This window comes from Rhineura floridana, chromosome 1 (assembly GCF_030035675.1).
Source record: "Rhineura floridana isolate rRhiFlo1 chromosome 1, rRhiFlo1.hap2, whole genome shotgun sequence".
Taxonomy (NCBI): Eukaryota; Metazoa; Chordata; class Lepidosauria; order Squamata; family Rhineuridae; genus Rhineura; species Rhineura floridana.
In genome coordinates, this window is record NC_084480.1 from 136,419,322 (window position 1) to 136,444,407 (window position 25,086).

Genomic DNA, 25,086 nt, shown 5'->3' on the forward strand with positions numbered 1-25,086 from the left:
TTAAGTAGTGTGCTCAATGTATGAAAGGCTGAGCAGGTGCAAACAGTGTTTAATACATTTTGGATTTCTAATGAGATATTTACTGAGACCTTTTGTTGGTGCCATATGAGATACTGATGGGCCCACTGGTGCCTGTGAGTGGTACGTGGATGCTCCTATCCCCAAACGAAGTACACACACACACTTCTGTGGTCTCTTCTTGGAGGGAGCAGAACTGGTAAACTACTAAAAAGGGATTTTTAAAAAATATCCTTCAAAATGGTTATATAAGATTTATTTAATATTGAATTTTCAGCCACCAAGTATACTCTATATTCCTGTTTTTGTTTTGTTTTTTTAACTCGCCTTATGCGGTATATAAATAAATAAAACATACCATAAATACAATCAATCTGTCTACTGTGACTGGCATCTTTTTAACGGCCCTATTCCTGACCCTTCCACAGCAGCCTGACACACCAGTTTAGCAGGTGGAGGCTTTCCTGACTTGGGGGTAAGTGGTGGAAAGAGCTTTGTTTGCTAAATTTCTATAAATAGGGGCCCTGGATCAGGGTCAATTAAAAAAAAAAAAGCATAAGCCTAATCTCTACCCTCACTCCATTCCACATGTCCAAGGAATTAGCCTGTTGCCTACAAAAGCTCATGTCACAAGAACACAGCTAGGCCTGGGTGGCAACTAGGTCCAACCCTACCATTAGGCAGGATGACGTGGGATGCCTCAAGTGGCAGATTTGGGGACACAATTAAATGGCCACAAAGTGACAAATTATATTTTACTGTCACAGGGAGTTATCATTTGCCACAGGCAATAAAATATCTCAGTCCATATTTGGCAACAACTGACATTGTGTGGTGGATGTGAAGGCACATGCCCCTCCCCCCAACACTCCCACATTGAGGCCTATACACGTGGCTGCCTGATTTTCAAACAGTTCTTCGCCTTTCCCCCCGAAAAGGCAAAAAAGAACAAGTAAATCATGCTTTTATGCATAGTAGCCTCCACGTGAAGCCCCTGCGTCACTCACATACTAGATCAGTGATTCTCAAACGGTGCACCGGGGCACACTGGTGTGCCGCAAGAGGTGGCTAGGTGTGCCGTGAATATTATGAAAGTATATTATTATTAAGATATTTTTATTCAAAGTTTGAAATATATTAATATATTTTTAATTTTGTACACGAAGTGCGCCAGAAATTTTTTATATGTTTTACAGTGCGCCGTGAACCAATAAAAATTGAGAACCACTGTACTAGATGATGTGAGTGGGGGAAGGGAGGAACAAGCCTATTGCCTCATGAATAAGGTGTCTGCACGGGGCTTGAGTCTCTACAGTATCGCCACATCTCGCCATCTTCCCAGTCATTTAAACTTGTCCAAGCTTTTATTGTGCTATCCTCAAGGATAGTCCAAAAGGTTGTGTACACACCAAACAGTCTGACTGGGATGGCCACCTTCCTCCCAAGTCTGGCTCCGGCTCCCCTCCCTCCCACACACACCCTTCTTGAAGGGCTTGGCAACACTGCAGGTGCAGGCCTCTCTCCAGCATGGTGAGAGCTATGAATAGTAAAGATTTTTCGCTCAAGCACATGGAGGCTGTTTAGCAGCCATTGGATAATCCCCAGTTAATCAGATTATGCAAATTCTTCCTTCAAACCCCCTTACCCTCATTCTCTACTTTCTAAAATGAAACATTTAGCCATGCTGTCTCCAAGAAACCCCCCAAATTGCACGAAGATGCAGCTCTGCTTACTCCATGCTCTCTCACACAAACACATCCACCCACTTTTATAAGTTTGTCCCCTGGCCTGAGAAAGAATTCTGTGTAATTCAGAAGCTTGCATGCCACAGAGCTCATCCAAACAGCCTCAGGATTTGAGCGTCCTCACCTGCTAAGACAGGCAGTACCCATTCTGCATGAGGATCAGCAACTGGAAGCTTCTGGGCAAAACCTGGCCCCATGCTTTCTACCCAAGTTGTGAGGCATGAAACAAAAGAGAGTGATGGCTGTATTGTTATTTAAAAAATAATATTAACAACAGGTTTATAAACCGCTTCACAGCCAGAAGCTAACAAAGTGGTGCACAACAAGATAAAACAATATAAAAGACAAAGACAATAAATACAAAACTATCTCTACAATTGTACAACTAAGATTCCACAGATGTCTCAATCACACTTCAGGGAAAGCCTTCCTAAACAAAACCGTTTCCAGTAGACACTTGTGATGGCCACACCCAGCCACTCTGTCCCTGGCCCCTTGGGAAAGGAAGATCCGGCCACAAGAGAGTGCACCTCTCTTGTGCACTCTCTTGTACACCCTCCCACTCCCTGTTAAGAGCTTGCTGTCACCAAATAAAGGGGATGTTTTGATTATAAGCCTGCCCCTTATTAATCAGCTGAATAACAACAACAATAATAAAAACCTTCCTTGGGTCTCCCTGAAGCCTCGTGAGGTAGCAAAGTATAAAGGTTTCAGGCTTGGGTGGTGAAAATAAAGAGACCACACCAGGTTTATAAACAAATAAGAGTTTACTAAAGCAAAAAGAATATGAGACTTGAGGAAAGACATCCAATACAGAAAACAAATGACAGAAAACCAGTATATTCTCCTTTGGAGCAAAAAAACAAATTAAAATTGGTTACATGTAATCCACTTGTCCCTAAACTCTTCAGGCTCTCAACAGGATTTCTTGCACATAAGTAGCCCTTTGTTCCTTGAAGCCTTCCTTCCAGGTTCAGCAAACCTCTGGATATCACCAGAGATCTCCTTGATCTAAAACACTCCAGGATAATGGAGTCCTTGATAAAGATTCTCCCTTTCAATCATATGCCCATCCCAGTAGGTCACAGGAAGGCATGAATGGTCCAGACTGGGATGCGACTTTCCACACATAGGCAAATGGCAGTTTTGATAGCTGTGCCCTCAGGCCAGGTCATGTGATCAATCAGGCCAGGTGATTTGGGAAGGCTAACGCTTTAATCTCCGACGAACAAACAAGTAAAAACATGCATTCCCATATTATAGACAGCATCCCATAAAAAGTGTAACCCATATGAACAGTCTAGGACAGCAAAGCTGATGCCTAAAACTTCAAGATGCTAGGTGGCACCTGTCTAAATTCAGCTGATAATTTAATCCAGAGGACTGGAGCTGCAACACTAAAAGTCTAGTTTCTAGTACAAGCTAAGCACATCCCTGGGGTATGCAATATTATCAGCATTGCACTATCTGAGGAGTTGCTAGGCAGGGAGGCGATCCCTTAAATAACCTCGCCCCAAGTTCCAGCACTGGGATTGCCAAGCAGGCCACTTAGAGAGTGGCTGATGGGGCATTGGCCCATTATTATCTGGCAAAACTAGTTCCTGACTAGGGATACACATAAAGATGTAATCAGCTTTGTCTGATGCTATGGACACACATGCAGTTATACTGGTTTCAGTGGGTCTCCCCACATCTGTGTTGCGAATCCAGGGATACACAATGGCAGTCAAACTCTGCCCCTTTTTACTCAAAATATGAGACTTTTGAGATTGGATGCATTTTCCCTTCAAGCCAGCAGCACGCCAATCAACCGGTTGGGATGGAACAATTGCTCAATTTCAGTTCCCATAGTTTTTCCAATAATAAATTCAGTTCTCCATATTTCTGCAGCTATTTGTGACTGATTTTTTAAAAAATCCTCACAAAAAATCTCCAGCATTTTACTGCAAATTTCTCCTACATTTTTGTAGGGAGTTTTGACTAAATTACACATTTTTGCAAGCCATTTCTTGTCATATAATGCATTTTTGCATGCTATTTTCACTCACATATTCATTTTTATGCACACTTTCCCCTAATATATGCATTTTTGTAAAACCAACCAAATATTGGTTGGTTGGCGAACTGAATCACAAAATTTGAATTTCAAAGGATTTAAGTTCTTACATTGTTTCAGAAAGTGTGAATTTAATAAACTGAGCTTGAAATGCGAACTGAATAGAAATTCTCACCCATCCCTAACCTGTTGCAACTCTGAGGTGTGTCCAATGAAAACACTTTGCTGTGGGTGATCCTAAAAGTTCTGATGTCAAGCAGTGGGGCTGGATGGTTGTAGGGAAATACGATTGTGAAAATGACCTGCAGCAGCAGAACAATCCCCAAAGCACAAGGAACTTCCTGGTCCCATCAAGGCAATATGTTAATCAGGTAGAGAGGATAACACTAGGATTGCCATGTCACTATCTGGAGATCATGCGTGGTCATAAGGCTGCCACAGCCATTCCCACCCTCCAGGCCTTTCTTCTGCCCCATCCCATACCTGCTTGCATATCTGCTTGCTACAGCACATGGGGACTAGGGAGGAACAGTGGAGAAAATGCAGCTTCTTCACGTTCTGGTTCAGGAGTAAAAAGATACAAGCGGAAATCTCCAGATTACAGTCTGGCAACCCTAACAACGTCCATTCTCATCAAAATAGAATTGCGGATCTCAGACCAATGCCCCAAATGATTGGGTTTTGCCTGAAAGATGCCTCCACAAGACTTGAGAGGATCAAAATTATCCAAAACTGTTGTTTAAAGCACACCTGCAACTTCAATGTATGAATCTACAAGACAATTTGTCAAAACATTTTTGCATATGGCAAAGGGACAGTTGTCCCTTTTATTTGTTTTTCTTGTATTTTGCACACAGGTGTACCTTTTTTCTTTGCGCATGGAAATGTCCTTTGGTGTTACGGAAATGAATGTAGAGGATACAACAGGTGCATTTGCAAATTCTAAGGTTAAGATCCCTTGTTTTCCTCCTCTTGCTAGGGGGAATCTCAGAATATATACTGATTAAGAGAAGGCAACACTACATATTCCTTCTTGACATTTTGATTAAGGTTTAGATTAAGTTCTCAAAGTGGTTTAATGATCAATCCCTCTTCTTAGGGAACTCTGGGAATTGTAGGTTTCTGAGGGAAACGGAGGTCTCTTAACAACTCTCAGTGCCCTTAACAAACCGCTGCTCCCAAGATGCTTTGGTGAAAGCCATGACTATTTAAAGTGGTATGATACTGCTTTAAAAAAATACTGCAGATGGTGTCTTTGTTAGCCAGAGCAGGCTGTTGCCCAGGGCCTGAGGCTGATTTTGATAAAGTTGCCGTTATGGCTATATCTTCCTGGGTTGTGCAGAGCATGGTATGTTTATGTTCTTCTCGTTATACTAAGTTAAGTTTTAAAAAGACCACTTTAGGATCTTTTGGGGGGGGTTGTGACATCCTTCCCCAGCACCACCTGTGAAGCTCTCACTTGGGGCTACCAGCAGACAGGAACGTCAGGTTTATTCTTACCCTTCACAGCTCTAGCACAGATCTCCCTAGATCCCACTGCTAGGCAGCACCACCAGTCACTTTCTGTAACCCAAACTCCCAGAGACTTTGCCTAAGTCTCTCTATAGCTTGTTACTTTGTGACTGTGTGCCTATGCTGTTCCCAACCCCCTTGTATCTTTATATTTAAAGTATACAACTCTGGGTTGCTCTGGATACTTGACTTGTTACAATCTCTCCCTTCACGGCTGCCACCATTAGATACAGTTTCTGTTCAGCCTTGGTAATTACCTTGCCCTCCCTTCTGGTCTGTATATTTCCCCAGCCAAGGATCAGGCCTTTGGTAAACCAAATAAGTATTTATTTAACATCAGAAATAACAAGATTACTTAAGGAATGTTTCAGAAGCGTATGGTTTCATCTATATTCTGTTAGGTACTTAACTTCTTACTAATTGTCTCAGAACTCCGACTCACTCTCCACACCACTAAACCTCCAACCTCTCTCTCAACCTCTCAAACACCACCTCCTAAACACCCTCCCAGATTCAACTGTCATTCTTCCATTTATACTCCCAGCCATTCAAATGCTCAGCCAATCATCCAGCATTCTACTGCTCATGTACTCCCCCCTCCTCTTTCACTCCACTTACCATATGTCTTCTATATAAACAGCACTTACCATATTTACAATATAAGCAGGAACATCACAGTGGTACATTTATTTATTTCATCTACTATGAAGTATCCCACATTTTCAGTCCAAAAAGGACCTCTAAGGCATCTTCCACAAAAATCAAACATCAATTGTTTGAATTTATCTAAGATATTTGTTGAGGACTCTTCAGCCAAAGCTCTCAGAGCAGTTTATAAAATCAGATAATTAAGGCAATTAAAAGGGAGTTCTTATTCTATCCTGATGACTTTGTAGACCACCCACTATTTTAATGATACTGCTTTGTATTTGCTCTGATTTGTTAAATAGTATTTTATTGTTTCATTTTGTACTGTATTTCAGCTTTTGTATACCACTTTGGGAACTGTTTGGCTGAAAAGTGGCATACAAATGAACTTTAACTACCAAAAATCACCATAAACCCACCACATTGTAACACATCAGTAAAACAGATTACAGCAGAGCAGATTCAAATACCCACATAAAAACACTTCTATATTATATATGATAGAGAATCTCAGGCCTGGGGGCCAGTTGTGGCCCTCCAGACCCCTCTATGTGGCCCTTGTACTCTTCCCAAGCCACACCCTCACCAGCCTGGCTCCATGCAGTCATCAAGTGCTTTTGACTGGCTTGAATACATCCTTGAACTGTGACAACACCACTTGCTTGCCTGATGGAGAGATGGTATGTGTGTGTGTGTGTGTACAACTTAAAAGATTCCCCAGGCCTCTGTGTGTGTGTGTGTGTGTGTGTGTGTGTGTGTGTGTGTGTGTGTGTGTGTGTGTGTGTGTATGTATATATATATATATATATATATATATATATATATATATATATATATATATATATATATATATATATATATATATATATATATAAGAGATGGCATGTGTAGGTTTCCACCGGATGCCACAAAGAAAAATAGACTGTGCAAGGCAAACCTCCCTAGGGAAGAAAATCTACAACAGAAAAGCCCCTGCCTCTTCTCCAGCCACCAACTGCTTCACTTCAGGATGCAGATGGACCTATGGCTGAAGTTTCGGTCTGGCTAGGGCTGATGGGAGTTGTAGTCTAAAATGTTGGTAGGGCACCAGGCTGGGAAACCCTTAGAGGTCTATCTTAATAGGCTTAGATAGGCAGTGCTTCAGTTACCCTGCTCCCATGCCATGTAGGACTTTCAAAAAGGTCAATACCAGCACTTTCAATTGTGTTCTGAAAGGTCTGAAGATCAGTGCCACTGTCTGACAACTTGTGAGATAGGTTACATATGCTTAGACCCAGTTAAGAGATGTGTTGCTATATTTTGCACCCACTGTAGTTTCCAATCAGCCCTGAAAAGGCAGCCCCATGTGCAGTGCATTACACTAAGGGCTCATCCAGACGACTGTAAAATGTGTGACATGATCGCTTTGTGTTTTCATTATTTTTCGGTCGTCCATATGACGCCTCGCATTTTTGCACATTTTTGCATGGTTAAATCTGCTCCTGCAATACCGCAAATCATGTGATTTGCTTTTTTAAACTGGGAATCATTCACTGTACCTTCAGGCGCTCGGATGCAATACCACGGACTTTACAGCTGTGGGCATTTGATGGGCGGTTCTTGGGCGGTTCCCCATATCCCTTCCCTTATTCTCAGCCAATCACGTATTTCCACTGTTGCACATGTGGCAAATGTCTGGGGAAAGCCCGGGGAAAAGGAACCTATCAGAGCAATGGTGTGGTGTTGGGGGGGGGCCCTGCAACTTCTACTGCGCAGATGCAAAAAAGCGCATTTGCGCAGAAGCAGCAACAGCGGTTAATTTTTAGCCAGCCTGCAAACTGGGCAGCCGCTCAGGGTGAGATCTGCAATTGTGGTTGTTTGTAAACTTTTTCAAAAGAGAAAATATTTATCTTTGCCTAACCTCCACCTCCCACCCCTCACGCCCTGCATCAAATGCCATTCTTGAACGTCTTGGTCTTTGTTTCCAGGCATCCAGAGTCCAGGGGGGAGGGAGAGAAGAGAAATAGTCAATTTCGCTTTCCTGCCTGCAAGGCTACTCTCTTTGAGTCTTGTCAATTTCAACCACAGCCTGCAGGTTCTCCACAGCCCAGCTGAGCTGAAAAGTTTACAGTCCTTTTGCAGAATATGGCAAATACAAGCAAAAACCCACAGGAATTATTGGCATATAAGTGGTTTGCTAGAGCGTCTCAGCCACCCGCAACCATAGAGACTGGTGGTCTACCTTCCTAGACATGATACATCATTACTTGCTGTTCTGGAGAAATAAGTGGAATTGCAATCATGTGTATCTCCAGAAACGTTAAGGGTAGAAAAGCATACAGTCGGTTTGCGAAATATCGCAAATACAAACAAACAAAAATACAGGCATATAAGTGGTTTGCATGTTTCTTTTATCAGAGGGAACACCACAAAGCCTGTGCTGGTCGCTTCAGTGCAGATTGACACAGCAGCACGTGGGGCTGTTTGCCCGCATTCCCTGCCTGAGCCAAGAGCGGCCACCCATGGGGGGGGCTGTTTGCTTCCCTCAGGGGCAGCATTCCTGCCGCCGAGCCGCATAATGGTCCAGGGCTGAACCCTACAGTGAATGAGCCCAAGGGTTATGGGGGGATTCACCCGGTGATTACAAGCGCTGATCCCTTGCACTGCCCACAATCCCCCTGGATGGTCAGGGGCACCTGGAGACACCCTCCCAGCTGGCGCTGCTCCAGAGTGATGAGCCACAAGGAACTCGATTACAGCCATTACTACCAAACCATCAGGAAATTCAAACTTTCGCGTTTGTACGTTCAAGTGCATGCACCTTGTTGTGCTTTGTTGCAAAGGGGGAGAGGAGCACACATCATATTTTTGCGGACCAATTGGCTGATAGGGGGGAGTATTATGGGCAGAGCTGGGAAAAAGCGAGAAGTACGGGTCCTCTCGCTGAGTGTGTGGGCGCAAAAAAAGCGGGTTTTTTATTGGGAAAGAGCGAACAAACAGGCAAAGTGAGGACTGTCAGATGACGAACCGGATATGGAAAACGTGGATTATCCCACTCTGTTTGGATGAGCCCTAAGTGAGATGTTACTAGTGCATTGATGACTGGCTCCATCCAATAGCAAATATACCAGGGGTGTAGCGACAGGGAGGATGAGGCCATTGCCCCCCCAATGAAATTTTCCTTAAAACCCCACATTTCTAGCAATGCAGAAATTTAAAACTTCAGTTGAGCTTTTAGAAATACAGTTTAGTCATCCAAAGGGAGGGCAGGGCAAAGTTATAAATGAAATGCAAACACAGCAAATATAAGAGTTAAAAGTGTGAATGAAGTGAACACAAATCTTGACGGATGGGGGAGGGTGTTGGCAAACCTAAGGGTTTGCAGTTGGATGAAGGAAAGGAGGGAAGGACGGTATTACACTGCAGAGTATCCCCCTCCCCTGTAGAGCTGAGGCAGCCTCTGTAGGTAGTGGGTGTTTTTAATGCATGGTGGGTGTGCCTAAGCTTTTGGGCCTAGACTGTGCAGCAGTTTAGCCTAGTCCAGGGCAGGACCAGAGAAGAAGCAGAGAGGTGAGTGAGCTGGCTCTCCAAGGCCCAGGAAGCTGAATGAGACTTTACTAACTTAGCCCAGCAATGGGGAGCTGGAATACTGTGTGTGTGGCATTTGTTTAAAAAGTTGAAAAATACATCCTTTCAATCTGGTTCCATTTCAAATGGTTTTGAAGAGTATAATAAGGCTAGAGCCCTAGTTGCAACAGTTTCAGACCTCCTCCCAACTGTGCAAATGATCATTATAAATAATTCACTTTATTTAACTTTTCTCATGCAAACTTATGTATTATCAAAACAGGGTGTGTGAGATTTGCTGGAAGAGCCATCCCAAACAGTGTTAGCTGGCTGGCCTGGGGCCTTTCTGTAGAACAGACTTTGTGTGTTTGTACAGTTGAATCTAACACCTGTAGTTCAGAGAGACGTATAGTTCCTATGCGGCATGCTATTGTGAAAAGGGGGGTTTATAGGTATAAATTTAATTTTTAAAGTGAAACTTCTTTCAATTGCTTTCCTGTCATGGCAAAGGAAACCAGGGTAGTTAGTTCCAGAAGTAGCTGCCTCAGGAGAACTGTACTTACAGTTCACAAGCTTACTAAAACAGTGTACCTGTACGAGGAAGCCTTTCCACTTTGTATGCTGCAGGAATTATCTTTGGTGCATCTACAGCTGTATGTGAAAATTCATTCTCAACTTTGACATGTGTGTTGACACCATATAGGTGTTCAATGCTTCATCAGAGAAAAACAAACTTAGTAATCTTGGCTTTTGAAAGTAACATATTTGAAGGAATTTCAAGTGAACAGTTCCTCTGCAAGTTTGAAGAGAAATCATGGCACATTAGAGTTTATTAACAGTTCAGACCATTATGGTAGGATGACTCACACAATATAAGCTTACTTCCTAGTCACTGTTAATTAGTTTACATAACTATTTTGTATGTGGAAAATATTGTAATTTAGATTGATTTGCTTTTTTGTAAACTTCACAAGGCATGGAAACGGACTGCCTTCAAGTCGATCCCGACTTATGGCTACCCTATGAATAGGGTTTTCATGGTAAGCGGTATTGAGAGGTTGTTTACCATTGCCTCCCTCTGAGGCTAGTCCTCCCCAGCTGGCTAGGGCCTGCTCAGTTTGCCACAGCTGCACAAGCCAGCCCCTTCCTTGTCCGCAACTGCCAGCTGGGGGGCAACTGGGCTCCTTGGGACTATGCAGCTTGCCCACGGCTGCACAGGTAGCAGGGCACGTAACCCCTGAGCCACTCACTGTGGGGGTGATCTTTAGCTGGCCCTTTATACCCAGGAGACAAGAGTGGGGATTTGAACTCACAGACTCTGGACTCCCAGCCAGGCTCTCCTCCCCACTGTACTATACCAGCTATTTTTCACAAGCATAGTCCCTAATTAAAATACATAAATTGGGGTTTATTTTTGTCATTTCCTATGAAAACATCCCCCCAGAAACCTCTTTTATAGTGAGTAATGCCCCCCTTTTGCCTCTCCCCCATTTTTGTATCTGTCCACGCAATGAAAATTGTCTCACTACACTCCTGAAATATACATCAGCCCAAATTAAAAACACTTTTTTAAAAGTCAGATTTTCACTGCTTGTTGAAAGGCAAATAGCTTGGGTCAGGAGGACATTCCAAAGTCACAGCTCTTCTGAAAAATCCTCTATATGTCTGGCAAGATTTGATTTAAAAAAATAAAATAACATAGATAATGCATAAAGCTAGGATCCTACCAGCCAGGTAGGTATATATGGATGACATGCTCCAGTATTCAGCTTCTTCCTCCCCCCCCCTTTTTCATATAAAATGCCAGCAACAGGCACATAAAAGAAAAAGATTCTCACTGCTATTAAATCAATGCAGTTGAGTAGTACATTATATGCTTTCTGGAAAGTTCTCAGATGTCTTGTTTTACCACCCGCCCTCCTACCTCCGATTGAGCTGAAGCCTGCACAAGAGGCATAAAACCCATAGCAGATAAAGAAAAGAGTCACTTGAACAGCAGGTACTCTTCGCACCATAAATTCTCAGCCTATGAAAGCCTGCAAAGCAGCAGAGGTTGCTGTGCCAAGAAACAAAGCCAATTGCAGGCCAAATGGTGGGTCGTTTTCAAAGGGAATCAACCAAACCTGAGTGTTATGGGCTATTCCTGTAATGGTGCAAACCACCATTATTTCAGTCTAGAAGGATTGATGTGTAAAAGCCATCCTGCATAAATAAATCACCTGCTAATCTCAGTTCAACCCTCTGCCAGGGTTGCGTTTGGATCTGGGAAGCACAGATTCAAATTGCTGTTTGGCTATGAAACACAGCAGCCTCAGACATGTCACCATTTCTCAGCCTAACTTGCATCACAGGTTTGTTGTGAGACACTGGAGAAAAGGCAGGATACAGATGTAGGAAATATATCCAGGTGTTATATTATCAGAAATGTAACTGTCCCCACACTGTTTGAATTAACTAGGTTGTAAGACTGTGCTACTTTCCAAATTCCTAAATCCTGTTTGAGGATTAATTTTCCCGCAATGCACACTCCAGTTTCTCACATTTCAGTAGCAATACCATAGCAATACCATTTCCACACTTTACAATTAGTGGCGTCACTTGTCATATTTCAAGGCCTTAAAGCTTGAAAGTAATATTTCCTTTCACCCCTTACTCAGGAACATCTTCTTGCAGCAACAGATAGGCAAAAAGACATTTCTGCAACTCCTCTTTTGCTGTGGCATTTTTGTTCTTCTCTATTTGCTACCACTACAAGAAACTGCAAAAAACAACTGAGCAGGTGCTGCCAGGGACTGAGCAAATGGATAAGCGGTAGCACTGCCAAGAGGGATCTAGAGGAGGCTCTCCACGTGCAGGTGAAGCAACTGTCAAAACCCTCTCCCATAATACTAGAACTCGTGGACATTCAAAGAAGCTGAATGTTGGAAGATTCAGGACAGACAAAAGGAAGTACTTCTTTACTCAGCGCATAGTTAAACTATGGAATTTGCTCCCACAAGATGCAGTAATGGCCACCAGCTTGGACGGCTTTAAAAGAAGATTAGACAAATTCATGGAGGACAGGGCTATCAATGGCTACTAGCCATGATGGCTGTGCTCTGCCACCCTAGTCAGAGGCAGCATGCTTCTGAAAACCAGTTGCCGGAAGCCTCAGGAGGGGAGAGTGTTCTTGCACTCGGGTCCTGCTTGCAGGCTTCCCCCAGGCACCTGGTTGGCCACTGTGAGAACAGGATGCTGGACTACATGGGCCACTTGCCTGATCCAGCAGGCTCTTCTTATGTTCTTATGTTCTTATGTACTACAGACAACTGGAGCCTTCCTACCATGTGTGAACTAGCCCATAGTGAAATGCTCTATGGTGATGAGGCTGTCAGCTCTAAAGTACAGGGATTTTCATGGGAAACTGGCAAATGGAAAATGCACAAACATCCTACCAAGTATACCAATGTATGAGATAGTGAAACAATTATATTAGGACTGTAGATAACAGTTAAATGAACAAAAGACACCACTTGATTTTTTAAAATATTTGCTTTTTTATTCTCTGTTACATACCAGAACCAAAATACTTGTAGAAAAAAAGCAAGTGTGCCTTTAACTATAACCAACACTCAGGGCTGGATTAAGACATGGGAGGTCATAAACTATGTCAAGTTTAAGAGGCCCCATAGCATTACCATAGAAAATGAATTATTCTAACAGAAAGAACAATGAAAATAAAAATAGATGTTTATATTTGCATATATATCAGTACATAGGCGAGGATGCAACTAAAAACTAACAATCTAAATAAAACATATATCTCATAATAAGCCTATTTGTATGTGAAATACCTTTACATTTAGTAATATTTTGTATTTAGAAGCCCCGCAACTGTAGTTTACTTAGTTTGTGCATAAATCCAGCACTATCCACATGGATTCCTAATCAACAAATCAGCTAAAGCTTGCGGCTCTTTAGAAAAAATAATCTTGCAAAATGTCAGCTATGATACAAATTCAAACTCAAACAGACAACAAGGTTTTGTTTTTATGAGAATTGAAGGTGATTTTAATAGATCCTATATTTATCCCACTTTTGCCTCTGATAAACAGTTTTGGAGGCTTATGCATAGGGGTACCCCAAGATATTTTTGCTGTCTGAAGCAGAATAGCAAATGGCATTTCACACACACACAAAGTTAAAGTGTGTGGTACCCAAAACCAATCAAATTATTTTGTCACCTGAGGCAGACAATCCCATTAAAGCCTTCCTGGGAGTAAAAATACAATAAAAAGTAAATTTGCTGCCCTACCCCGTCATTACACCCAAAATCAGCTCGCTTGAGGTGGCCACCTCACTAAAAAAAACCTGTGGGCTCCTCCAGGCATCCTTTAGATTGTGCCTTCATGATGTTTTTTGCTTGTGATGGTATCAGGAGGCTATACACCAGGGGTCACAAGCCTGTCACCTGTGAGCGCCATGGTGCCCACAAAGGCCTTCACTGGTGCCCCCGGAAGGTAGCCGAGAATCTGAGCTTTCCGTTAAAAAGAAAGAAAGTCTCTAACCGTCCAGGAAATAAAGTTATACAGCAAAATGTGTGCGTATTCTTGTAAGTGATTTATGTAAAATGAGCTAACCTGGCTGCCCCCACCTGTAGGTGTTATTAGCCAATGAATAAAGTTAGAGCTATGATTGATAACTCAGTTGTTTGGACCCCAGGCAATAGGAATTGGTGGGGTCCTAAAGAGCTGCTATTTTCCACTCCCTTTTAGTGCACTTTTGCTATATTTGTCTTTTTTTCTAGTCTTTGGAATCTCCATGGTTTGCCTTTCCTTTTTCCCTAGCAATCAGGATGCATCTTTCCTGTATTGGGTTCGCCTGAGATCAGGTAGTGCCTAGAAGTTATATTCTGCAAATATTACTACACAATAAGTGTGGGTGAATATGAAAGAATCCTCCTCCCTCCCCCAAGGCAAATGTTTAAACTTTGCAAAGAGGCTAAGGCGTGTCTCCTGCTTTGCCGAAGCTAAAGACAGGGACTTATGAGTAATTCACTGTAGAGTTAACTTATGCTATAATGGTACACGTCTACCCAGAAATAATTCTCTTTGTGTTTAAATGGGGTTTACTTTGAGGTAACTGGGTATAGGACATCAGCCTAGGCTGTGGGTTGGCATTGGTGAAAAACAAGGTACTTATGCATTTAACAACTGTACAGCAGGCAGAACCTCAACAGGTCAAGCCTTTTCTAGTATGGAAATACAATTATGGAAAAAGCTTCACAATGATTACTCTCTAATGTTGTGTTATGCCACACACCCCATTCAGTATTATGCCATGGCTCCACAAAAAGATAAGAAGAGCCTGCTGGATCAGGCCAGTGGCCCATCTAGTCCAACAACTTGTTCTCACAGTGGTCAACAGTTGTCCATGAGAAGCCTGCAAGCAGGATGTGAGTGCCGGGACACTTTCTCCTCTTGCGGTTTCCAGCAACTGTATTTAGAAGCTTACTTCCTCCCACTGTGGGGGCAGAGCATAGCCATCACGGCTAGCAGCCATTGATAGCCTTATCCTCCATGAATTTGTCTAATCTTCTTTTAAAGCCATCCATGTTGGTGGCCATCTCTGGGAGCGAGTTCTATAGCTTAACTATGCACTGTGTGAAGAAGTACTTTCTTTTGTCTGTCCTGAATCTTCCAACATTCAGCTTCATTGGATGTCCACAAGTTCTACTGTTATGAGAGAGGGAGAAAAACTTTTCACTCTCCACTTTGTCTATGCCATGCATAATTTTGTACTCTTCTGTCATGTCACCTCTTAACTCGCCCTTTCTCTAAACTAAAAAGCCCCAAATGCTGCAACCTTTCCTCACAGGGGAGTCGCTCCATCCCCTTGATCATTTTGGTTGCCCTTTGTTGTTGTTGTTGTTGTCGTAAGACCCTCTGTGGAGCAGAGTGGTAAGCAGCGGTAATTCAGCCGAAGCTCTGCTCACGGCCGGAGTTCAATTCCAATGGAAGGAGGAAGTCGAATCTCCGGTAAAAGGGGTTGAGGTCCACTCAGCCTTCCATCCATCCGTGGTCGGTAAAATGAGTACCCGGCATATGCTGGGGGGTAAAGGAACTGGTAATCCCACCCCATATATACGGTCTGCCTAGTAAATGTTGCAAGACATCACCCTAAGAGTTGGAAACGACTCACACTACAAGTGCGGGGACAACTTTACCTTTTTGTTGCTGTTGTTACATGCCTTCAAGTTGATTACGACTTATGGTGACCCTATGAATCAGCGACCTCCAATAGCATCTGTTATAAACCACCCTGTTCAGATCTTGTAAGTTCAGGTCTGTGGCTTCCTTTATGGAATCAATCCATCTCTTCTTTGGTCTTCCTCTTTTTCTACTCTTCTGTTTTTCCCAGCATTATTCCCTTTTCTAGTGAATCATGTCTTCTCATTATGTGTCCAAAGTATGGTAACCCCAGTTTCATCATTTTAGCTTCTAGTGATAGTTCTGGTTTAATTTCTTCTAACACCCAATTATTTGTCTTTTTCGTGGTCCTGGTATCTGCAAAGCTCTCCAACACCACATTTCAAATTAGGTGATTTTTCTCTTGTCCACTTTTTTCACTGTCCAGCTTTCACATCCATACATAGAAATTGAGAGTACCATGGTCTGAATGATCCTGACTTTAGTGTTCAGTGATACATCTTTGCATTTGAGGACCTTTTCTAGTTCTCTCATAGCTGGTCTCCCCAGTCCTAGCCTTCTTCTAATTTCTTGGCTATTGTCTCCATTTTGGTTAATTATGCCAAGCTATTGATAATCCTTGACAAATTCAACATCCTCATTGTCAGCTTTAAAGTTACATACATCTTTTGTTGTCATTACTTTAGTCTTCTTGATGTTCAGCTATAGACCTGCTTTTGTGCTTTCCTGTTTATCTTTCATCAGCATTCGTTTCAAATCATTACTGGTTTCTGCTAGTAGTATGGTATCGTCTGCATATCTAAAATCATTAATATTTCTCCCTCCAATTTTCACACCATCTTGGTCCAATCCCGCTACCTGTATGATATGTTCTGCATATAGATTAAACAAATAGGGTGATAAAATACACCCCTGTCTCACACCCTTTCCAATTTGGAACCAGTTGGTTTCTCCATATTCTGTCCTTATAGTAGCCTTTTGTCCAGAGTATAGGTTGTGCATCAGGATAATCAGATGCTGTGGCACTCCCATTTTTTAACACATTCCATAGTTTTTCATGATCTACACAATCAAAGGCTTTGCTATAATCTATAAAGCAAAGGGTGATTTTCTTCTGAAACTCCTTGGTCCATTCCATTATCCAACATATGTTTGCAATATGATCTCTGGTACCTCTTCCTTTTCTAAATCCAGCTTGGACATCTGGCATTTCTCACTCCATACATGACAAGAGCCTTTGTTGTAGAATTTTGGGCATTACTTTACTTGCATGGGATATTAAGGCAATAGTTTGATACTGCATTCCCTGGGATCCCCTTTCTTTGGAATTGGAATGTATATTGAATGCTTCCAGTCTGTGGGCCATTGTTTAGTTTTCCGTATTTGTTGACAAATTTTTGTCAAAATTTGGACAGATTCAGTCTCAGTAGCTTGTAGCAACTCTGTTGGTATGCCATCTGTTCCTGGTGATTTGTTTCTTCCAAGTATTTTAAGAGCAGCTTTCACCTCGCATTCTAACATTTCTGGTTCTTCATCATACGGTTCCTCCGTGAATGAATCTGTCATCCTGGCATCGCTTTTATAGAGTTCTTCAGTGTATTGCTTCCATCTTCCTTTTATTTCATCTTGGTCAGTCAGTGTGTTCCCCTGTTGATTATTCAGCATCCCTACTCTTGGTTTAAATTTCCCTTTCATTTCTCTAATCTTTTGGAATAGGGTTCTTGTTCTACCTTTTTTGTTGTCCTCTTCTATTTCTATATAACTCTTGTAATAGTTCTCTTTGTTCTTATGTACAAGTCGCTGTATTATTGCCTTTAGGGTTCTGACCGTGCTTCTATCTCGTTTTGCTTTTGCTTTCCTTCTTTCTTGAACCATTTTAAGAGTTTCATCAGTCATTCATTGACGTCTTTCTCTCTTTTTAACTAGAAGTATTGTCTTTTTGCATTCTTCCCTCTTAATGTCTCTGACTTCAATCAGTAGTTCTTCTGGTTCTCTATCAACTAAGTTTAAAGCCTCAAATATGTTCCTTATTTGATCTTTATATTCTTCTGGGATGGTATTTAAACAATATACAAGGCAGGCATTTTGACTGCTGCCCCAGCACTCTCTCAAAATTTGAAGTGTGCCCTCCAGTCCAAAAAGGTTGCCAACCCCTGCAAAACACAACCTCACTTTCAACACTCTTTGAACCTGCAAAAATTCAGAGTGATACTGTTTTTTTCTAATCAGGGGATGTCCCATAACTTTCTGCTGAAATCCTGTAACTTTTTATACCACAGATGTTGTGGTTTATTTTTTTTCCTGGTTTGTCGTGCTGTAGCACAAAAGCACCCACCCAGACAGCAATAATGCAGTAACACTGGGGAAACAATGCAGAACAACTCATGTGTGGACAGTCCAGTATAAATCCAACCCAATGCACTTCTGTCACATCCACATCATACATTTAAAGCATATTGCTTCTCCCAAAGAATCCTGGAGAGTGTAGTTTATCCCTCACAGAGCTACAATTCCCAGCACCACTAACAAACTACAGTTCCCAGGATTCTTTAGGGGAAGCCACATGCTTCAAAAAGATGTTGTAGATGTGACCATTAGAAGAGCCTTGCTGGCTTATGAAATTGACCCATCTAGTCCAGCATCCTGTTCTCACAGGGGTCAATCAGATGCCTATGGAAGCCCAAAAGCAGGATGCGGGTGCAACACCCATCTCTCCACAGCACGTTGCAGAATAGACCCACCAAAAAATAGCACTACCACCAAGGAGGGGCCTTATGTCTGAGCAGAGATAGCAGTGGGGCAAAAAAGGTATGTCTGGAAACAGCCTGGAAAGCAAAGCTTCTCTCAAACACTGCCATCTCCAGCTTGAAAAGGAATTTGGAGATTTTCCAATTGTGAAATTAGTACAAAGTTTCCTCGAATGGTTCCTTTTGGCTCTATCCTATGCACATTTATATGGCTGGCTTCCATGTTTCTCTGCCTCATTCCTTCCAGTCAGCTTGTCTGGAAATGCTAAGCAACTGTTCAGAAACATTAGGGCAGCCCTTGTATTATATGACTTGAGAAATCAAAATCCCCATTCAACTCATTGCCCGTAAAAACGGCAGCAATTGCTAGGGGATTTGGAGAGGAGCCGGGGAGAGGAGGAGGGAGGGAGAAAATGAGGGGCTGGAGGAGGCGGGTGAGGGTTTGTGTTTGGCTCTTCATTCCCTATTCATTGTGAAATGGGGATCACTCCAGCTAACTGGCCCAGAGAGATAAGGATTTCAGACAATCTGCCTTTGCCTGATAAGGACGGCTTGCATTGCAGAAAGATTATTTGTTAAGAACCTCGGTAGAGTAAAATATACAGTCAAACGCCTTATCGCTGGAACTCATTACCCATTTACACACATGGTCACACCATCACCAATTTTTCTATAAACACAAATCATCTGCTTGTAGCTGAACAACACAAGGATGATACACTCATTGGTGGGTGTGGGGGAGGACCAGAGATGGAGAAGGGAAGAAAGAATGAGCACACACTTAGAATCCTTTAGCCACAGCCATTTGTCCCATTGTTTGAACCAGTCATTCAAGTTTAACCAATTTCTTATTAGAAAAGGCCAGATTCTTAACCCCTTGTTCATCTGTGATGCTTCTCAACAACAGAGCTACCAAAAGCAGAAGTTTGCCTTGCACTGTTCCCTTTTCTGAGTGGTATGTAGTTCCAGAGGCAGCCTTTTCCTAGTGATGAGAGAGAGTACTAGGGACTTGTGGCATTTTGCAATATGTGTTTATATATCAGTACTGAACATTGAGAATCGGGAGCAGCAGTCAGCTATACAGGCTTGCAAAGCTGAGTACTGCTCCACAGCGCTGATGTTCTCATTTTGCACAGAGAGCTAAGATGAACAGAGCTAGCAGGAGACTATGCTTAGTTTGCACCCTCAGGATTTACCGTTCAAGGAGTTCCACTTAAAGTGGCTTCCCTGAGGGTTCAAAGTCTCAGAGCCAACATGGAGCATCAGCTGCTACCAAAGCTGATGGAGGCTGATCAATTAGGGCAGATGGGGCACTGCCCCATCAGCCTCAGTCTGCCCCCTGCAGCCCACATGCCTGCCTTCTTACTTCCAACCAGTCCAGGGGCTGGCTCTGCCTACTGTTGGCTCTGGCTCCACGTACCATTGGTCTCTCAGTCTTCCACCCTGCCATATCTGAGTAGACATGGTTAGGATTGTGCTGTTGGTAAGGCTTGACTAGGGATCCTCTGCAAAGATATCCATATCAAAGCAGGGTTGGCAACCCCCTGCCTGGAATGCCCTGCCCCTACCTTTTCACATGGCTGCTCAAAATTTCTTTACAGATTTGACCCTTCTCTTGAGAAAGAGATCTGAGAAATGAGTAAGAAGATTCTTTGCCCTTTCCTGCCTGTCCTGTGGGCTGCTATAAACTCACTTTGACAGCCAACCCAATTCCAGTGAGTAATAATTGACAGAGAAAAAACACACATGGTTTGGTCTACCTTCAGAGGCAGTAGTTGGGAACAATGAGCCACACTTCCCAGTATGTGAATTCCCTTTTACCACTATTGGGCAAGAAACAAACTGTCATGTAACCAACAAGGTGCATCATGAGTAGGTTTAAGGGGGTTTAGCTGAGCCCATGGAACCACTGTTGTTGCTTCTGTGGATGTGAGGAAAAAGGCAAATGAATTATAAACAGAAAAAGAAGATCAAAAGACAGTGATGATTTCCTAAATGGAATACCATACCAACCACAGTAAGATTCCTATGAGCAAGGCCAAAAACTCAGCATCCCACAATCAGTCAGGGTTCCTAACCAAGATCCAAAACCAAAAGAATCCTGGCAGCCAGTCAGTCAAGGTCACAGAAATCCCCATGCAGCACAACCTGACTCGGGGGCTGCAGTTAATGCAGAATGCTGTGGCACAATTGCTGACATGAGTGATACCCTGTCAGCACATAATACCACTGCTCTGGAATCTGCACTGGTTGCCGATTTGCTACCAGGCCAAGTTCAAGGTGTGCTTTCCATGTTACGGGTGCCACATAATACTTGCTCTACTTTTGTAAGAAACTGATTCTTTAGTGTGGCAGCACCTCTGCTTTGGAACTCCCTGCCTATTGACATTAGGTAGGCATCTTCATTGTACTCTTTTGGGCACCTGCTAAAAACATTTTTGTTTAGGCAAGCCTACCTAGGCATGTATAAGCTATAATGTTTTTTATCTGTTTTTAACTCATTGTTGGTTTTATTATTTTGAATGTTTTTAAATACCTGTCTTTAACAGTTTTTGCCAATAATTTCATTGTTTTCATTCCTTCTGTAAACCACTTTGAGTTTTCTTACAATAAAGCGGTATATAAATATTGTAAATAAAATACATAAATAAATTTCAGAATCACTGTGGCCCTTGAATTTTAGGAACAGAGGAATCTGCCTTATACTGACTGGCCATATAGCTCAGTACTGATGACATGGACTAGCATTGGCTCTCCAGGATTCCAGGCAATAGTCTTTTCAAGAGATTGCATTTTGGACCTTTGCAGGCAAAGCGTGTACCCTACCACTGAGCTTCAGCTCTTCCCTTGTTTAAAAATTATCTTTTAAAATTGTTGTTTTCAATTTACTGATAAATGCACAGCATGCAGATCCGTACCATGCATTTACAGCACATTCAAAACATATTTATTTATTTATATTATTTATTACATTTCTGTCCCACCCTTCCACCCAGAAGGAGCCCAGGGCAGCAAACAAAAACACTAAAAGCACTTTAAAACAACTTAAAAACAAAAGACTGTAAAACATATTAAAACAAAATATATTTAAAAACATATTAAAACAAAACATCTTAAAAACATCTTTTAAAAATTTTTTTAAAAGCAATCCCAGCACAGACGCAGACTGGGATAAGGCCGCTACTTAAAAGGCTTGTTGAAAGAGGAAGGTCTTCAACAGGCACACCGCTTCCTATGTTGTGTGGAGGCCCTCACCTGCAGAGCGCAGTGATTGACTGGGTATATAAGGGGTAAGATAAACTTTTGGGTATCCTGGTAAGGTATCCAAGCTGTGTAGGGCTTTGTACACAAAAACTAGAACATTGAACTTGGCCCGGAATCTAATGGGTAGCCAGTGCAATCGTTCACTGCAAGGTAGCATGTTAGTGATACCCTGTCCCAGTGAGCAGTTTCACTGCCACATTTTGCACCTGCTGCAGCTTCTGGACCAACCTCAAAGGCAGCCCCACGTAGGACACATTACAGTAATCCAGCCTGGTGGGGCATGGACAACAGTGGTCAGTCTATTTTGGTCCAGAAATGGCCACAGTTGTCTGACCAGCCAAAGCTGGTAAAAGGCACTCCTAACCACGGAGGTCATCTGAGCTTCTAGCAGCAAAGGTGGATCCAGGAGCACCCCCAGATTACGAACCTGCTTTTTCAGAGGGAGTATGACCCCATCCAAAGCAGACAATTGACCAATTATCTGAACTTGGGAACCACCGACCCACAGCACCTCCATCTTGCTAGGAATCAGACTCAGTTTATTGGCCCTCATCCAGACCACCACTGACTCCAGGCACCGGTCCAGGGCTTGTATGGCCTCTCCTGATTCAGATGTTACAAAGAAATAGAGCTGGGTACCATCAGTGTACTGCTGACACCTTGCCCCAAATCTCCTGATGACTGCTCCCAAGGCATCATATAGATGTTAAACAGCATTGGGGACAAGATGGTATCCTATGGCATCCCACAGCACAACTGCCAGGGGGCCGAAAGACAATCACCCAATGCTATTCTCTGAAAATGACCCTGAAGATAGGATAGGAACCACTGTAAAACAGTGCCGCTGATACTCATCTCACCAAGTTGGCTCAGAAGGATACCATGGTCAATGGTATCAAAAGCCACTGAGAATTCAAGTAAGAATAATAGGCTCTCACTCCCCTGTCCTCCCGATAAAGGTCATCCTTCAGGGCAACCAAGGCTGATTCAGTCCTGTAACCAGGCCTGAACCCAGGTTGGAATGGGTCAAGATAATCTGTTTCATCTAAGTGTACTTGCAGTTGCTGCACCACAACCATCTCTATCACTTTCCCTAAAAAGGGAGTATTTGCAAATGGACAGTAGTTTGTAAAAGCTCCTGTGAAGAGACCCCAGCAGTGCAGAATGTGGTAGTGGGTGCAGAATTCAGCCTCGAGACCCTTTGTTTTCTTTAAAAAGAAAAGCACATTTCTAGACCTGATGAGTGTGAAAGTGTGCTTGAAAAGTGTCTGTGGTCAAAACCTGATGAAATCTCAGAAACCAGAGGGATGGCTGATTAACAGTGCAATCCTATACATGCCTACTCAGAAATAAGTCTAATGAAGTTCCATGAAACTTGCTCCTCAGCAAACGTGTTTAGGACTGCAGCCTAAGGTGTACACACCACACATATAAAGCACATTTAGAGCACATAATTTCCCTCAAGGAATCCTGGGACCTGTAGTTTATTAAGGGTGCTGGAAATTGTAGCTCTGTGAGGGGTAAACTACAGTTCCCTTTTTTTTTTTGAGGGAAATCATGTGCTTTAACTGTCATTCATTTCATTCATTCATTCATTGGTGATCACTCATGGCTGAGTAAGATTGTCTTCCAGGGTAAGGTCTTTAACAGTGGATCCGTAAGTGACTGTGGAGGCCAATTCTGGATCCACACAGCCTCCCACAGTGACAACATAGGTTTTCAGATGGAAGATGGTCACGATGAGGATTTGCTTGACGTGCCTTCTGCTTATCTCATTTGTCCTTTTCACCCTGTACTCATGCTTCTTCAAAGTCCATAGCACCTTTGATAATGGCTGACCTCCAATTGGGACGCTCATGGGCCAAAGCTTCCCAGTTCTCGATGCTCATGTTACATTTTTAAAGATTAGCTTTAAGAACATCTTTAAACCTCTTTTGCTGTCCACCGATATTCCGTTTTCCATCCTACGTTTCCTAGTAGTGGCCATGAGAAAAGGAAGTTAAGGCTCTATCATCAACTAACAAAATCAGGAAAAACAATGCAAAATAAATTGGCATGACGAATTTTGAGAAGTACAAATGTGCATAATTTATAGTACAAACATAAGAAGAGCCTGCTGGATCAAGACAATGGCCCATCTAGTCCAGCATCCTGTTCTCACAGTGGCCAGCCAGTTGCCCATAGGAAACCCACAAATAGTGTTTGCAGAATCCAACTTTTCTTGATGTAGAATATGGATGTATACTTTTTTTTTACTTTTTCTTCACAGAGACTCTACACAGCTTGGTGCTTTAAACTTTCAACCCAACCACATCAACCAACCAGCCAACAGATTACTGTATTCTGCCTTGTGAACTGAACATACAAGCAACGCCAGAGTCAACAATGCTAGCTGTCCACCTTGAAGCTTTTTGTTCCTTTTCATCATGCTTTCTGCCGATTTCCTATGATGAAGATTTGTCAACAGATGCTGAAAGGCAAACAAATTCCCCAGGAGACCTGGCACCATATGCCTAATCACAGCCACGGAGCCAAACTTTAGACCTGCCGACACCACCAGGCCTGGCTTTTGTCTTTGGCGGCAACTATGAAAAGCAGCTCTCCAATGTTTGCTCAGAACTCCCTCTTCCCAGGCAGCTGGGCAACGTTGTTCCCCACACATGACAAAGCGGACAACCTAGGCCAATTATGGGAGTCTAAAATGTAAACATGGAGACTTTTCATCCAAAAGAAGCTGCTACAGAAATGGGAGATGAGGCTGCCAACAGATAGAGCACCACTCTAAGTGGGGTATAATGTCAGTTCAAGTTGAGAGGCTACAAAAGTCAAACAGCAGTTCGATGGTACTATAACTGTACTTAAGAGACTTGACTTTTCTATACTGCCTGAGAGGCCAAAAGCAGCATTAATTATCTAATTTAGAAGAGAGAGAGAGAGGCTATTTATTTCTGAAGGAAGCCTAAGAGTGGAAGGAAGTTAATAGGGACATTATTAGGAGTGCCATTTCAATTTTCGTCGTAGGGATGGAGAGATCTTTGTGTGAGGGTGGGAATCCACGTTTAGATATAATGAAAATTAAAAATGTATTTGAAAAGCATTTGTTGTATAGTTTTCAGTACCTCATAACAACCAAAGATATAGGTGATCCTGAGGAATAATCACATGACATTTGTGGCAATGGTGGCTGGAGTCTCATTTGCCTTCCCTAAAATGGCATCTTTGGGCATTACTACTTGAAGAGAGAGCTTCTATAGTGCTCCAGGAAATGTCTTGCAAAGAAAGGCAACACTTTCTAAGTAGAAGTAGCCCCACCATAAACTAAAGTAGGACAATTACTTTAGGCAGTAGATATTGGATGCTAT

The 25,086-nt window shown here is 42.6% G+C and overlaps 1 long non-coding RNA gene across 1 annotated transcript; it reads left to right on the plus strand.

Moving 5' to 3' along the window:
* Positions 1-5,074: 5,074 nt before the first annotated feature.
* LOC133381224 (uncharacterized) lies at positions 5,075-24,821 on the plus strand. The gene is made up of 2 exons (XR_009761646.1): positions 5,075-5,167; positions 23,994-24,821. It is a non-coding gene; the product is annotated as an uncharacterized LOC133381224 (long non-coding RNA).
* Positions 24,822-25,086: the final 265 nt, after the last annotated feature.